Source organism: Erpetoichthys calabaricus, chromosome 7, assembly GCF_900747795.2.
Source record: "Erpetoichthys calabaricus chromosome 7, fErpCal1.3, whole genome shotgun sequence".
Classification (NCBI taxonomy): Eukaryota; Metazoa; Chordata; class Cladistia; order Polypteriformes; family Polypteridae; genus Erpetoichthys; species Erpetoichthys calabaricus.
The window spans coordinates 85135841-85152083 of record NC_041400.2 but is presented as its reverse complement, the minus strand read 5'-3'; the positions used below and the strand labels follow the sequence as shown (position 1 = coordinate 85152083).

The 16243-nt window shown below is 39.4% G+C and overlaps 1 protein-coding gene across 2 annotated transcripts in view; it reads right to left on the bottom strand.

The window, feature by feature from the left end:
- Window positions 1-7979, bottom strand: part of phf24 (PHD finger protein 24) — a 211262-nt gene extending 203283 nt beyond the window's left edge. Inside the window, exon 1 of one of the 2 annotated variants that reach the window (XM_051930143.1) lies at window positions 7605-7979. The gene's annotated coding sequence lies outside the window, so the exon portion shown is untranslated. The remainder of the gene's footprint in view (window positions 1-7604) is intronic. The other variant, XM_028805156.2, reaches the window with a different exon arrangement.
- Between the last annotated feature and the right edge of the window lie 8264 nt (window positions 7980-16243).

Sequence of the window (16243 nt, the reverse complement as noted above, 5' to 3'; positions counted from 1 at the left end):
TTGCCTGATCAGAATATAAAAATCTTTTTTCCAAAGGTTCAGGCTAAGGGAGTATTCAAGATGGTGATGAAGAGTAATACTTTTTAAGTAAATTTATGTATCATCACTTTTACTGATCATGTTGGATTATTCATAAACAACTGCAAACAAGATTGGACTGGCAGCTCCAGTTCCTATTAATTTAATCCAGTTCAGTGCTAAAGATGGTTCAACCCTATCCCAGCAGTAATGGGTGTAAAGGGATAAAAACCTACTGATAGGCGATTAAGTGGCAGAGGTAAGATAGACAGAAGGAAAGTGATTAAAGGTAAATTGGTTTGGTGTTTTACCAGCCACAGGGGATGCACAAACCAGCGCGTTTCTTCATGCCGGTCCCATGCCCGGATAAATGGGGAGGGTTACATCAGGAAAGGCGTCTGGTGTAAAATTTTGCCAAATCAATATGTGGACAACAATACAAATTTCCATACCAGATCGGTCGAGCTCCGGGTTAACAACGTCCACCACCAGTACTGTTAGTCAACAGGGTACTAGCAAAAATTGGGCTACTGTTGGCCGAAGAAGAAGAAGAAGGAGAAGAAAAGGGGGGGAAACATGTACGGGGACAGGAGGAGAGGAGGAAGGTAAAGAGAGTGGAACTGAGGGTAGGAATTTTGAATGTTGGCAGTATGACTGATAAGGGGAGAGAGTTAGCAGATATGATGGAGAGAAGGAAGGTTGATATATTGTGCGTGCAAGATACTAAATGGAAGGGGAGTAAGGCCAGGTGGATCAGAGGTGGATTCAAATTGTTCTATCATGGTGTGGATAGGAGGAGAAATGGAGAAGGGTTTATTCCGAAGGAACAGTATGTCAAGAGTGTTCTGGAGGTGAAAACAGTGTCAGACAGAGTAATGATTATGAAGCTGGAAATTGGAGGTGTGATGATGAATGTTGTTAGTGCATATGCCCTGCAAGTTGGGAGTGCAATGGATGAGAAAGAAGATTTTTGGAGTGAGTTGGATGAAGTGATGATTACTGTACCCAAGGGACAGAAAGTGGTGATTGGAGCAGATTTCAATGGACATGTTGGTGATGGGAACAGAGGAGACGAGGAGGTGATGGGTAGGTATAGTGTCAAGGAGAGGAATGAAGAAAGTCAGAGGATAGTGGATTTTGCCAAAAGGATGGACATGGCTGTGGTGAATTCGTATTTTAAGAGGGAGGAACATAGGGTGACATACAAGAGTGGAGGAAGATGCACACAGGTAGATTACATCCTATGCAGAATAGTCAATCTGAAGGAGATTGAAGACTACAAAGTGGTGACAGGGGAAAGTGTAATTAAGCAGCATAGGATAGTGGTCTGTAGGATGATGTTGTCGGTCAGGAACAGGAAGAGAGTGAGGGTAGAGCCAAGGATCAAATGGCGGAAGTTGAAAAAGGAAGACTGCAAGGTTGAGTTTAGGGAGAAGGTGAGACAGGCCCTGAGTAGTAGTGAAGAATTACCAGACAGTTGGGAAACTACAGCAGATGTAGTAAGGGTGACAGCAAGAAGTGTGCTTGGCGTGACATCTGGACAGAGGAAGGAGGAAAAGGAAACCTGGTGGTGGAATGAGGAAGTACAGGAGAGTATACAGAGGAAGAGGTTGGCAAAGAAGTGGGATATTCAGGGAGATGTAGAAAGTAGACAAGAGTACAAGGAGATAAGGCACAAGGTGAAGAGAGAGGTGGTGAAGGCTAAAGAAAAGGCGTATAATGAGTTGTGTGAGAGGTTGGACACTAAGGAGGGAGAAAAGGACCTGTACAGATTAGCTAGACATATGGACCGGGAAAGATGTACAGCAGGTTAGGGTGATAAAGGATAAAGATGGAAACGTACTCACAAGTGAGGAGAGTGTGTTGAGCAGATGGAAAGAGTACTTTGAGAGGCTGATGAATGAAGAGAAAAAGAGAGAGAAGAGGTTGGATGATGTGGAGAAAGTGAATCAGGAAGTACAACGGATTACCAAGGAGGAAGTAAGGACAGTTATGAAGAGGATAAAGAATGGAAAAGCCGTTGGTCCAGATGTCATACCTGTGGAAGCATGGAGGTGTTTAGGAGAGATGGCAGTGGAGTTTTTAACCAGATTGTTTATTGGAATCTTGGAAAGTGAGAGGACGCCTGAGGAGTGGAGAAGAAGTGTACTGGTGCCGATATTTAAGAATAAGGGGGATGTGCAGGACTGTAGTAACTACAAGGGGATAAAACTGATGAGCCACAGCATGAAGTTATGGGAAAGAGTAGTGGAAGCTAGGTTAAGAAGTGAGGTGATGATTAGTGAGCAACAGTATGGTTTCATGCCAAGAAAGAGCACCACAAATGCGATGTTTGCTCTGAGGGTGTTGATGGACAAGTATAGAGAAGGCCAGAAGGAGTTGCATTGTGCCTTTGTGGACCTGGAGAAAGCATATGACCTCGAGTGAAGTTGTGGTATTGTATGAAGAAGTCGGGAGTGGCACAGAAGTATGTAAGAGTTGTACAGGATATGTACGAGGGAAGTGTGACCGTGGTGAGGTCTATGTTGGGAGTGATGGATACATTCAAGTTGGTGGTGAGATTACATCAGGAATCGACTCTAAGCCCTTTCTTATTTGCAATGGTTTTGGACAGGTTGACAGACGAGATTAGACAGGAGTCCCCATAGACTATGATGTTTGCTGATGACATTGTGATCTGTAGAGATAGTAGGGAGCAGGTTTAGGAGACCCTGGAGAGGTGGAGATATGCTCTAGAGAGGAGAGGAATGAAGGTCAGTAGGAAGAAGACAGAATACGTGTGTGTAAATGAGAGGGGGTGTTCAGTGGAATGGTGAGGATGCAAGGAGTAGAGTTGGTGAAGGTGGATGAGTTTAAATACTTGGGATCAATAGTACAGAGTAATAGGGATTGTGGAAGAGAGGTGAAAAAGAGAGTGTAGGCAGGATGGAATGGGTGGAGAAGAGTGTCAGGAGTGATTTGTGACAGACGGATATCAGCAAGAGTGAAAGGGAAGGTCTACAGGACGGTAGTGAGACCAGCTATGTTATATGGGTTGGAGACGGTGGCACTGACCAGAAAGCAGGAGACAGAGCTGGAGGTAGCAGAGTTAAAGATGCTAAGATTTACATTGGGCGTGACAAGGATGGATAGGATTAGAAATGAGTACATTAGAGGGTCAGCTCATGTTGGACGGTTGGGAGACAGTCAGAGAGGCGAGATTGTGCTGGTTTGGAGATGTGCAAAGGAGAGATGCTGGGTATATTGGGAGAAGGATGTTAAGGATAGAGCTGCCAGGGAAGAGGGAAAAGAAGGCCTAAGAGAAGGTTTATGGATGTGGTGAGAGAGGACATGCAGGTGATGGGTGTAACAGAACAAGATACAGAGGACAGAAAGATGTGGAAGTTGATGATCCGCTGTGGCGATCCCTAACGGGAGCAGCTGAAAGAAGAAGAAGAAGTTGTACTTGAAACATGGGCTAGTTGATATGCTACCCCACATGACATATAGTGTTCAGTCCTGTAAAGTCCAGAATGATAGCAGAGGTGGTATTTTCTTCTTTTGCTTTTTTTATGTTATCTATTGTATACTTTTTTTGAAAAACAAAACTGAGCCTATTTTGCTTTATTTAACCCCTTGGATTTACTCAGAATGTGCTTAGCAAGCCCAAACTGACAATTATATAAAACATTTGGAGCCAGACACTGCTTCTTGAACTGGAAGAAGAAGTCCATAAGAATTTTCTCTGTAATCAAATGGAAATTAGGGTATAGAGTTCAAGGAATTGAAATAGATTGACAACAGTTTATATTCCATGAATAGAGGTAAGCAGGTAGTTATGTCAGCATAGGGAGAACACTTAACAGTGAGTAGTTGGAAACGGTATTCAACTTAATAAAGGTAAAGGAGTAGACAAAGTAACAGCACTACATGTACCACATGAAACTTTGAATTAACTAAATTACAACTTACAAAAACAAAAATGCAGCTGCAAATAAAGTCAGATTAATTGCCAATTAGCAGGATGCACAAATTGATGCTACATTTTCCACAGAAATAATGACAGCACATGCCAAAAATGGACAAACTGCATTGGGAAAGGGAAACAGTGGTCAGTGAAATGCACCAACAATTATAAATAGACAATTCACAGGATCTCTATTAAATGCCAAAAAAATTCATCTTCAAACATTATTCACAGAAATTAAATCATTCGCAACAAAATGGCATGTTGTGAACCTCACAAAGGTACAATTTATGGCAAGGCTGCTTTTCACAAACTATGTGCATCCAAAGTCAACCCTCGAAGATGCATAACCTGGTTTAAGGAGCACAACCCCTGAACTCCAGTGCAATGGAAAGAGTAATACAGTCTGGTGAGTCACCCTACATCCTATTTTGCATGTCTAAATAAATGTATATATAAAAATAGCCAAAGGATACATTAATCCTACAATTAATGTTTGTTGGAAAGCAATTTTGTGGAGTTCATTAGATTTAAAAATTGGTATGCCTTTTATAAAAGGGCCAAGGAATATAAGCCCATTTTACAGGTGAATACTATGGTGCAGGCACTGTTTCTTCGGGGTGTTCCCCTATTTCAGGGTGATAATGACCACATAAACACAGCTAAATCAATTTACCAGTAGTTTCAGGAAACCCAGGATGAAGTCAAACACCTTCCACAACCATCCTAAATCACAATATTTAAACACCACTGAACCTTAATAGAATGCACTGGATCATAAATTGCAAGACAGATTTCCTACTTCTCCATCCCTCCAAGGCCTGAGGTCTGAAACATATCATAAGAAAACACTCCAAAAATTCTACTTTTAATTTTTTTTAAATAAATCATGTAATTAAGCACATTCTTCATAAATCACATATCATACATTACATGTCTTAAGACTGAAAGATATTAAAATATATAAATGATAAAAAAACAAAATTCAACTGATATCGCACATACAGAGAACAGGCATACACATGTAAATGTGCCATACGAAAGCTGCAAGTCTAGTTTTTTTTCCACTAAACACTTCTTTCCTTTACTTTAAATACAACAAAAGAAAACATCCTGACAAGTAAAATCTTTTTGCTGGAAAAAAATAATAATTAAAATTCAATGCATCCCATTGTACACTATATACAAAGACCTCAGAAAATGAATGTTTCATCAGCTTGTGCAGGCTATGTGCTAAACCCAAAAATTCAAAAATGTGTGTAAACTCTTAAAAAAAGGGCTGTCTGATAGGATCAGGATTTTTGTCTTATGAATAAACGTCTTTTATTCAGTTTTACAGCCATTCACCAAAAAAGCCCAAGGGCTCTGCCTGACCTGAAAGCTTAATGTGCTAAATTAATTTTGTCAGTATGTACATTTTGATGGAAGCATGTCCACTTTAGAAACCCCACCTCTATCAACTTCACTTAACATAAACACATTACTTTCAATTTGTGAAAAACTCATCGTGCTTGATTGTAAGAAAATTGTTGCACATAAATAAATAATAAACGGTTCGTTTGTTTAAAGTCACTCTCAAAAATTGCCCATGAACAGAAAAATAAAAACCAAAGAGGGTCTTTGGTTTGTGCTCTCATTATGAAGTCATTCAATGCTGACAGAGTATGTTCAACAACTAAAGTAATGTACTACTAACCATCACTAAATTAATAATTCATTACTTACCAAAACAGCAAAATGGCAAAACAAAAGAATAAGCAGGACAGAATATTTTAAATATTACCTTAAGAAAATATTAGCTACAAAAATAACTATAAACTATAAAAAGTATGTTTAATTCTTCATTACGAAAAATAAAATAGTGCGTAATATCTAGAATAGTCAAATAAAGCTGCTATACTGTATTTTAATTTTGATTTTAATTTGACATAATTTACAAATCCCACAGGAGAAGATGCATGTAGTATACATTTTACACAAATTAATAAAATGGGATCAAAATAAGACATACAAACAACAATTATAAAGAAAACTAAACAAATGAAAATGAAATCCAGCCACAGGAAAAGAAAACAACAAAATAAAAAAATACATAAAATGTAGTACAATAATGAAATAATAAATATAAATATTCTTTAAAATACAGAGGTGAAAACTCATAAACAGTTCAATTTTAAAAATTAAATTTTCACAAATTTCTGTTTAAGACAACATTTTGGAAGAAAGCGATTTTAAGATGCAGTGATATACTTGTACAAAACAGGGCTTCCTGATTCTGTTTCAAACTAAGATTAAAGAACGCTTATGTGCTTGACATTGGGGAAAAATGGCAACAATTCTGTCTATAGCTTAACTTTCTCAATTACTAAGAAAATATTACTGCTATAATACGCACAAACAGTCTGCATTACAGTGAACCTAACAACAGGCATGACTAATTTTTTGAAGAAGACACAGTTGCTGATTCAATAATCAAATGAACGCAAGTTTACAGTATAAAAGAATTTTGAAAAAAAATAAAATTTGAGTTATGGAAATTACTATGTGACGCGATTTTATTGTTACTACCTCCCATTTCTGACCTGTATTTTAGACATTTTGCATGTGAAAACAAAGAACTACTAACATATCTCAAAGATAATGATACATATTCGTGGGGACTTTATCCTGGCCGGGTATACCCGTGACAGAAGAGCACTCTGTCCGCAAGTGGCTCCTGCCACGTGCAACGATACTGAAAGGATTGACTCCATCGCCTCACTTCCTTCTAACGACAATGGTGGGTTTGGAAAATTAATGGACGGATACATTTGGTCAGTGATTCAAAGATAATTAACTTTCTTTTGCTTAATGCTTTCAGGAAAATGCTGACATATCTTGTTTTACACTGAACAATGATATGCAGGCGATGTGTTAAATATCAATCGAGGAGGCAATGGTAATTACTTTACCTAACACGGGATAACCAGCACGTTGCAGAAATAATGGGATTAACTTTATTAAATTGAGTGGCGAAGGGCGCACGTCTTTAAAGTGTAAGATGTACCCAAGAAAAAATCGTAAGGGCTAGACCATTTGTGTCCAGTCCCAAAATCGTTTTGGTAAGGAGCAGCATTGATTCATCACATTATAATATTCTTTTTCTGTTTAAAAAATACACAGAGATCAAGTTTTCTTTGAAAATGTTAGAAATCATGCTCGGTGTAGTATTTCAACTTTCATAAAACCACAGTATCAACATTTAACTAATTATTACATTGTACTTATTAGATTACCAACAGTTTAGAATCTTCGTGTTAACGTGGGGCACTGTTTACTCTCTTAAAATCTGAAATTAAAATTCAGAAGTGGATCGGTCTACTTTCGAATGGTGCGGTAATTACGGATTAAAAGCACGGCTATTCGTGTTCGTTCGAGTCCAGTGTGTCCTGGCATAATACGAAAACAGTCATGACTGGGCATCCCAACCGAATATATATTTGACAGGCTGCCAGTATTGTTTATATAGGGCCTTTCACTGAAATGCAACCAGAAACCAAGAGGCAGAGTAAGCATCAGTTCAGCATCAGGGCGTCACTTCGCCGTGGTATCTCTGCGATTTATATACACCGTGTTTTCTCATTTGCCACTTGAAACTTACCGGAGAGATAAACACTGCCGCTTCCGTGATGTTAAAAATCTCACTTCCACAATAATTTTGCCGCAAAAAGTCCAGAGCGCATCTCAGGGACAGTGCTAACTTATCGAAAGCAGATTTCTTGTTTTCTAGGAGCTGACGGCAGTACGAAATCTTCGTGTGTTTTAGCAGTCAAGTACGAACGCGTTCAGGTGAGGGGACAGCCGCAGTGCTGGATGAGCCGCAGTTAAAGGAAACACCACAGAAGAGATCGCAGTTTAAAACAGCCGTTTTTTCAGCGTATACGCCAATTCCTTTCGTAAGCGGTGTGACCTAATAATTCCAAGGAATAAATACATAAATAACCTCCCGTGACGTGATTGCTGGGAAGCACCAATTGAAAAATGGAGGCGTTGGGCGTAGACTCTAACCGCCTGCTTAATTTTTCCTAAAACAGCATTCCTTCATATCCGCAATATAAATGGCACTATCCATAATTAATTAGGGGATTGTACAACAAGACACTGCAGACATTTGCTTTAAAACACTCAATTATTTACAGACCTTAAAGAGTTACTTTATTTTTGTAGCTGGCAAAATTGTTTACAATCATTTAAAAATGTATGTTATACAAAAATTGAAAATTTAAATGCCAATACAATTTTTAACGTTGAATATTTAAAAGTCACAACATTACTCAATAAATAAAAGGTGGTGCCAGTCAATGTTTTTTTTTTTATTTTAAAATATTACGCATTAATTTCAAAGTATGAGTACCATAATAATTATGTTAATAATTGTCATCACTATTATCATCCTTCAACTTGCTGATACTACTACTACTAATAATAATAATAATAATAATAATAATAATAATAATAATAATAATGTTACATTGGTGTAGTGGAGTGGCTTTTGTGGATTAACAATTCTTAGAGCTATGTTGTCTGGAGTATATGCTCTTTATAAGTTACTCATGGCAAATTGGTCTAAGGGAAGTGTCCAGATAAAACAACTGAAACAATTACTGTCATGACAGAGAGTGCTGGCTACTGGGTAACCTTATTAACCCAGCTGGGCTCAGTGCAAGACGATCATATGGAGATGAAATGTGTTCTCAAGAACTGTAAAGTGAAGGGAGAGGATCAGGTGTAATACCATTAGGAGGACAGGTAAGAGTAGAGCAGTTTTCAGAATTTTAGATATTAGCAATGAAAAATGACTCTAGAGACAAAAAATAACAGGTAGACATGGTTGGAATCACATTTGTGTACAGTTTTAGCAGTTACCCTTAGGGTAAAGCCCTGGATTGGTTTAAGCATACTCATAAACCCAAGGCTTGGTGCCGTACATTTAAAATTTATTTTGGTAAAAAAGTAGGTAAATACATTGTGAAAGGAAGTTGCATAGTGGATAACCCTGACTGTTGTCTGCATAGAAATTCTATTCCAAGTTCTTAGAACACACCAAAGCTGGAACACTTGAAATAGTCATCTTCAGAAGAGCTTCTCTTGTGAACGACCATCAGAGAGGGCAGTTTGATGAGGCTATGAAAAATGACTTTATGATAGCCTTGAAAAGATTCTGGTAAGCCATTCAACTGCTCAGGAAGGGTAGTCAAGACATCACTCAGACTGTTCTCAGCAATGAAAGCGAAACATTGATGTCAACTGACTGCTCTGAGGAACTACTAATCTTGACAGATACACCCTCCAAGAAGGGCCAATGCCAGAAATATTGGATGTTTCTGATTCCATCTCTGTGGCTGATGCCACTGTAAAGATTAAGATTTTATACATGTGGTAAGGCCACTGGTTGAAAGCACTGGATATTTCGAAGGTTTTATGGTTAACATACTGTATTTCTTCTAAGCTGTGTAGGAGGGCAGTATATTGGAACTCTTAATGCTGTGGAAGTTATTTAAATATTGTGGTGGTGGTATCTAAAAATGGGGGCAGAAGGATGTGTTCCAATTACAAAGGTACCATATTGTTCATTTTTTTAGGATTTTGTTAATGCCATGTTGTCTGAAGGGAATTTGCATGTTTTCTCCATATCTATAATAAGTTAGTTTGTGGGTATTCTGGTTTTACTCCAGCATCCCCAAAGGTTATCAGGTTAGGATAACTAGTAATTCCAAATTAGCCTTGCTTTATGGAGGAAAAGCCATTGAAATGAAATTCTAAGGATGATGGTCTAAGAGGGAGACTTTCAAAGAAAAAGTCATATGCATAACTATCAAATAAAAATAAAAGGTTACATTGGACAAAAGAACACAGAAGATGACTCCAAGACAGTAACAGATACCTTTGTATGAAATCTTCGGTTTCTAGGTAATCTCTCACATGGGATAACCTTCATTCTGCAAATGAACAATAGACTGACATGTTTTTTGAGAAATCTGTTTTATTGTTGCCATTTTTGAGCCCAGAACTGAACTTCAGGAATGTCAGTACCTTACAACCAAGGTGAAAAAAATAACATTTTTCAGCAGTGCTAATGCCATTACAAAGGTTTCTCATTAGACCGATGACATTAACCAATGAACATAGAATAAAAAGTCTAAAACGAAATAAATTATTGGGACCAGGGAAAGGAACATTTTGAGAAGTTACCAAGCAGTGTGGTAGACAGCAGGATGTTACAGACATTCTAAACTCGGCTCAAAATTATTTTGGAGAAAATAAGGATTGACAAGCTTTGTATTGATGTTATTTCAGCTGTGAATACTCAAAGCAGCTCTTCTGATATCATTCTGTTATTTTCATTCCTTCCAGCCGCTTCGTATTGTCAACAGGCAAAGTAGATTGTGAACAACTGCAGAAATGTTGCTAAAATGGACTGGAAGTTGTGCACATTTCTGAGATGCTGGAACAAAAACAGTTTTCTATAATACCAAAGTTCTTACTATCAAAAACAAAATGCAGTGGGAGAAATCATAAGTGAAATTAAAACTAGAATTTCCAGCTGTCGTTACCAACCTGAGAATATTTTGAAACCAAGGAGCAAAGACTATGATTCTAATCAAAAAGGAAAGACATCTGTCATTAACCAAAATATCTAATAATATGAATTCAAGACTGTTCAAAGGTTAAATCTATAATGTCATACTGGAAGCTGAAAGGTTGTACTGTGTTTTATAGCAAAGCCTTTGTGATGTGACTTGTAGTGCCCTTTGGGAGGCATTCCTTAACAATAATGAGGTGCATTCTAGGAACTCAGTAAAAAAATGTTGAGACTCTAAAATAGCGTTATGACACACTTAAAATTAAATAAGAAAATATTAATATCTTTCCTAGACTAAATAATTAATCCAAAAGCACATATGACCATATTTCTTGTAAATAAAGCTTAATCGATATTCACAATAAATTAACAGAAAAAAATGTATCTAAGACAAAAAAAAAATCCATGTTATGTCTGAGGTTTATTGATTCCTAACAGCTGAATAACCTGTTCCTGCACTATACATTTTGGACTTTGGAGAGCATTCCAGAGACACTCCTAAACTGAAATAATGATCAGAGAACCTCAAAGAACCAACAAAAAAGAAAGGCTTTATTCGAAACAAAAAGAACACATATAAAAAAATCAAAATCAATTAAATAAGAAGGTAAAACAGCAAGAGATTAAGCCATCAGGGACTGATTGACTAAAGAAGGGCCCTAACTACACTCTGGGGTGGCTGGTTCTTTTACCCACTACCAAAACCTTTTCTCCTTCTAACTTTTGAGCTTCCTTTCTTTAATGGAGCCCTTGTTCAACTGCTATCTTCCACTTATTGTGACCTCGTTTACTGCTGGGTATCTAGCAGTAAGCACTTTTAGAGTCCAGGTTAATAGTTATCCCTGGTATTATATGGGTAGAATTCTCCCTATTGGTGTAAATTAGCTAAGAATATTGCCTGGTTGTCCAATTATATCATAAAACGTGTTTAGAAAAATGCAATAGTTTTTAGTATTAAAGCTGAAAGCACAATGATCACCTTTATTGGAGGATACTAGAACATCATTTACAACATGAGGTAAGGCTGCCAAATTGCATTTCTACCCTAAGCACAAAAACCACAAACTGACACTGAATGTGGCAAAGAATTCATTGAAAATGGCACCTATGTGTCATTATTGTAATAATGTTGAAATTATTAAGCAAATATAAGAGTGAATATGGGAATTCCAAAAATGTCAGTTTGAGTCCTTATTTGAAAACAAAATAAGCTGTTTTAATATATTTATATATTTAATATATATTCTGACCCTGAAAGTGACATCATGGTTGGTAATGTGTCAATCTTCCTTTCTGCAGGAGGGGAAGGAGAAGAGAGAACGTTATTACACAGTGCCCCCTCATGTCCCAGCAATAAATTAGTAAATGACAATCATGCCAGCCTTTAGATTGTTCCCCAGGTGCACACATGTGATAGTAATCCCCCCCCCCCCAGCCCAGATCCGTCGGATCGTGACCCTAGCAAAGAGGTCATAGATGCGAGACAGCATATCAGCGTTGGCGTGGACAGTACCCCGGCGATACTGGACCGGAAAGGCTGCAGGTCAAGAAACCACCTGGTGACACGAGGGTTTGAATCCTTGTGCAGGTCCATCCACTGCAAAGGGCCATGACAGGTTGCAAGAGCGAACTTGTGTCCCAGAATGTAATACCTGAGTTAGATAATAGCCCATTTGATCATGAGGGCTTCCTGCTTCACTGCTGCATACCTTGTATCATGATCCAGTAGTTTCCAAATGAGGTACATAATCAGGTGTACAACCCCATCAATGCTTTGGGTCAATCAAACGTGTGTCTGAAGCATCAGTTTGCACAGCGAAAGGCTATGGGAAATAAAATAAGTCACAAAATACGGTCTCCAAGTTTTTATCCCATACCACTGAATTAGGAGCTGTTATCCTTGTCAAATTCCTTAAAGGGGCAGCCCTCTCAGAAAACCGGGGTATGAACCAGTGATAATATTCCGCCAAACCTAAGAATGCTTGGATTTGCCTCTTGGTTTTTGGACAGGGCCAGTTAAATATGGCATCTTCTTTGAAACAGTGGGAACGTACAGTGCCTTTGCCCACCAAGTACCCCAAATATTTTGCCTCAGTCAAACCAAAGAAATTTTTTTTGCATTAATCCTTAAGCCAACTTTACTATGTATCATTAACAATGCATATACCTGTTGTATATGATCCTCCCACGTGCCGGAATAAATGACGATGTCATCCAGATAGGTGGTTCTATAGGCCTGGTGGGGCTGGAGCACTCCGTCCATCAGATATTGGAATGTCTCGGGTGCCCCGTTCAAACTATTTAGGAGAACTGTATACTGCCAAAGACCGCTCGGAGTACTAAACATGGTTCTTTCCTTTGCAGACACCATTAAAAGAATTTGCCAATAGCCTTTCGTCATGTCAAGAGTAGTCAAGTATTGCATCTTTTCCAGTTACTCGAGGAGTTTGTCGACTCTGGATATGGGATAAGCATCAAATCGGGAGACTTGGTTGAGCCAACGGAAGTCGTTGCAAAAGTGCCAGCTCCCGTCTGGGACCAGAACAATGGGGCTAGACCAGGGGCTAAAACTCTCCTCAATAACGCCCAGGTCTAGCATTCATCTGATCTCAAGTTCAACTTTAGCTCATTTGGCTTCTGGGAGGTGATATGGGTATTCTTTGACTACAACTCCCAGTTCTTCACAATGTCATGCTCAATGAGGGAGGTTCTTCCAGGTTGCTCAATAACCACTTCTAGGGTTTGTTGGGAAATAAAATTGTGGCCAAAATTAAGCTGTTGGAATGCGAAGAGGGAGCGAGGTTGGGAGCAGTAAGGGTCGGGCTCCCTCTCTGCCCACAGTGCTAACAAATTCACATGGCACACTCACTTGGCTGGTAGCTTAATAGGTTGTTTCAGCAAATAGTCAACCAAACCTTTACTCTCATAAGGGCCTTGCAAATGAGCGAATAATTTGTAGTGGGTAGTGGGAATGAGCACCATAACACGGTCCCATTGGTGAAACTCTAGAAGAGTTGTACCCTGGTCGTAATAACAAGCCTGAGCTGATTGAGCAAGCTCAATGTTCTCTTTTAAAATGGGTCTAATTTTGCCAAATGTATTGTGTAACTGGGCGATATATTCCAAAATATTTGTGTAAGGATTGGCCTCCTCTTCCCAACCCTCTTTTAAAATGTCCAAAATACTGCAAGGTTGTCATCCGTATAATAACACAAAAAAGGATAACCCCATGGAGACTTGTGGAACCTCCTTGTAGGCAAACAGGATGAGGGGAATTAACTGATCCCAGTTTCTTCCATCCTCATTGACCACTTTGCGTAGCATTTGTTTGAGTGTCTGATTGAAGCGCTGTACTAACCCATCTGTTTCAGGATATATGAAGGTTTTTAAATTCTTAAAGCATAGTAATTTGGCAACCTCCCTGAACGTTTCCGAAGTAAATGGCATTCCCTGCTCAGTTAGGACTTCTTTAGGGATACCGTCTGACACAAAGACCCCAACAAGTTCCTGTGCAATGGCTTTTGAGTTAGCCACTCTCAAGGGCATGGCCTCAGGGTATCGGGTAGCATAATCCACAAAGACTAAAATATACTTGTGACCTCTAGCAGAGGGTTCTAGGGGTCTGACAATGTTGACCCCAAACACCAAAAGGTGTATCTATGAGTGGAAAAAGGGGAACACGGTTCCTTTAGGGAATCTGTTGCAATTGACATTTTAGACATGAAATGCGAAAGCGATGGACCTCCTCATTGATTCCTAGCCAAAAGAAATGGAGTTTAATTCTCTACAAGGTCTTCTCAGCACCTAAATGGGCACCTAAGATGTGTGCTGGCTCACGGACTTGTCGCCGGAAAGTGAGCGAGACTAACAGCAATGTCCACACCTCACCCTCATGTTCTGATACCCAAAATAATAAATCATTATTCAACACAAAGTAAGGCCCCTGAGGCATGGGATAATTTGTGTGTTGGCCGTCTATCAGAATAACTGCATTTAACTCAAACTTCAAGGAATAATTGTTCCATTGTTCTCGTTTGATGGATGCGGGCATCTGTCTAAACTGAAAATGTAATTGAGAAAGGCGGTCACAGGATAACTCAGCAGGGGGAGTCATACCCTGTGCTTCTGCATCCTCTGCCTGGTTTACATCATCAGACGGCAACGGCGCAGCATCACTTCTATCCGACTGAGTAGCTGCATCAGTAGTTGTATGTGAAAACAGTGTGGGAACAACCTGTGACAGATTTTCCTCATCAATGACAAGGCCCAGTGCGTTCTCAGAGGTAGAAATGATACTTATGCTGTTATTATCTGACCAGTCCTGCCTGAGAATTACAGAGATGGGAGGACTATGCATAACAACCACCTGGATCTTTTGTATGAGCCCTTTATAGGTTATAATGCATCTAGTGGACCAGTACCACCAGGTTATCCCATGGGTACAGGTCAGACTGGTTTATCTGGGGTCTCACTGTCGCAGAAGTATATAAAGGCAAGCTACAATAGAAATGTTGCTGCTGGAACCTTAAACCCTTTCACAACCACCAACTCATCTCATGGAAAACACAAAGTATTGACAAAACAACAGTACCTCTCTCCTTTGGCCCAACTGCAGTCCATGGGTTTCGCCAAAATGGGGAAAGTTGAGAATGGTGTGGCCAAGCTCCCCACATTTGTAACAGTGGGGTAGTGTAGATGACTTCTCCTTCGGGCGCACCTTGAGGTTGAAATCACATTGGCAGTGCTCAGGTATGGAAATCCATCCTTGTTGAGACTTGTGCCACTCAGCACGCCTTTCTGTCTTCTCAACCTGAGAAGCAGCATGGTATCGCTTAAGGGCCATTATTAGGGCATCCACAGATTTATATTTCTGCCTCCACACCGGATGGGTGAGATGTTCTGTGCGACTTGCACAAGGAAGTCAAAGGCAATGAGCTCTGTAATATCTTTAGTGGAGCTGCTCTGGGGCTTTAACTAGCAACCTACAGTATGTGACTCCAGATTTCATAACCCTGAGTGTGTGCAGGTTTTTCATGGTTGAAAGTCCAGTCATAACAAGCCCTAGCCTGTTGATCCAGAGTGATCCCATATCTCAGCAGCACCTCGGCTTTGAGTTTATCATAATCACCAGCTATTTCCACGTTAAGATCATAATAGGCACACTGCGCAGACCCCTTCAGGAATGGTGATGGCAAGTGGGTATGCGCTCAAAAATTAAGAAACAGGTTTTAATATCGTCATCGGCATGTACAGGTAACAATACCTGGGATGGACCTATATACAGCAAAGCACCCGAAGGGAAATACCGTCTATTGAAAGTATGCAAAAGGTGTAAAATAAAACATGTGGTACTGCACTAAGTTGAGACAACATGTAAATCAATCACTTGGCTTGCCCAAGATGGTGTTGTTTCCTCTTAAGTTGGATTCAGAGAGGAAGTGGCATGTCCAGGTGGTCTGACCCCGGAAGTGACATCATGGATAGTAAACTGTCAATCATCCTTTCTGCAGAAAGGGAAGGAGAAGAAAAAATGTTATTGCATAGTGTCCCCTCTTGTCTTGGCGGTAAATTACAATCACGCAATCCTTTAGGTTGTTCCACAGGTGCACATCTGTGACACTGTAAAAAAATAAAGTCCATCTGTCCGGTCTAGAATT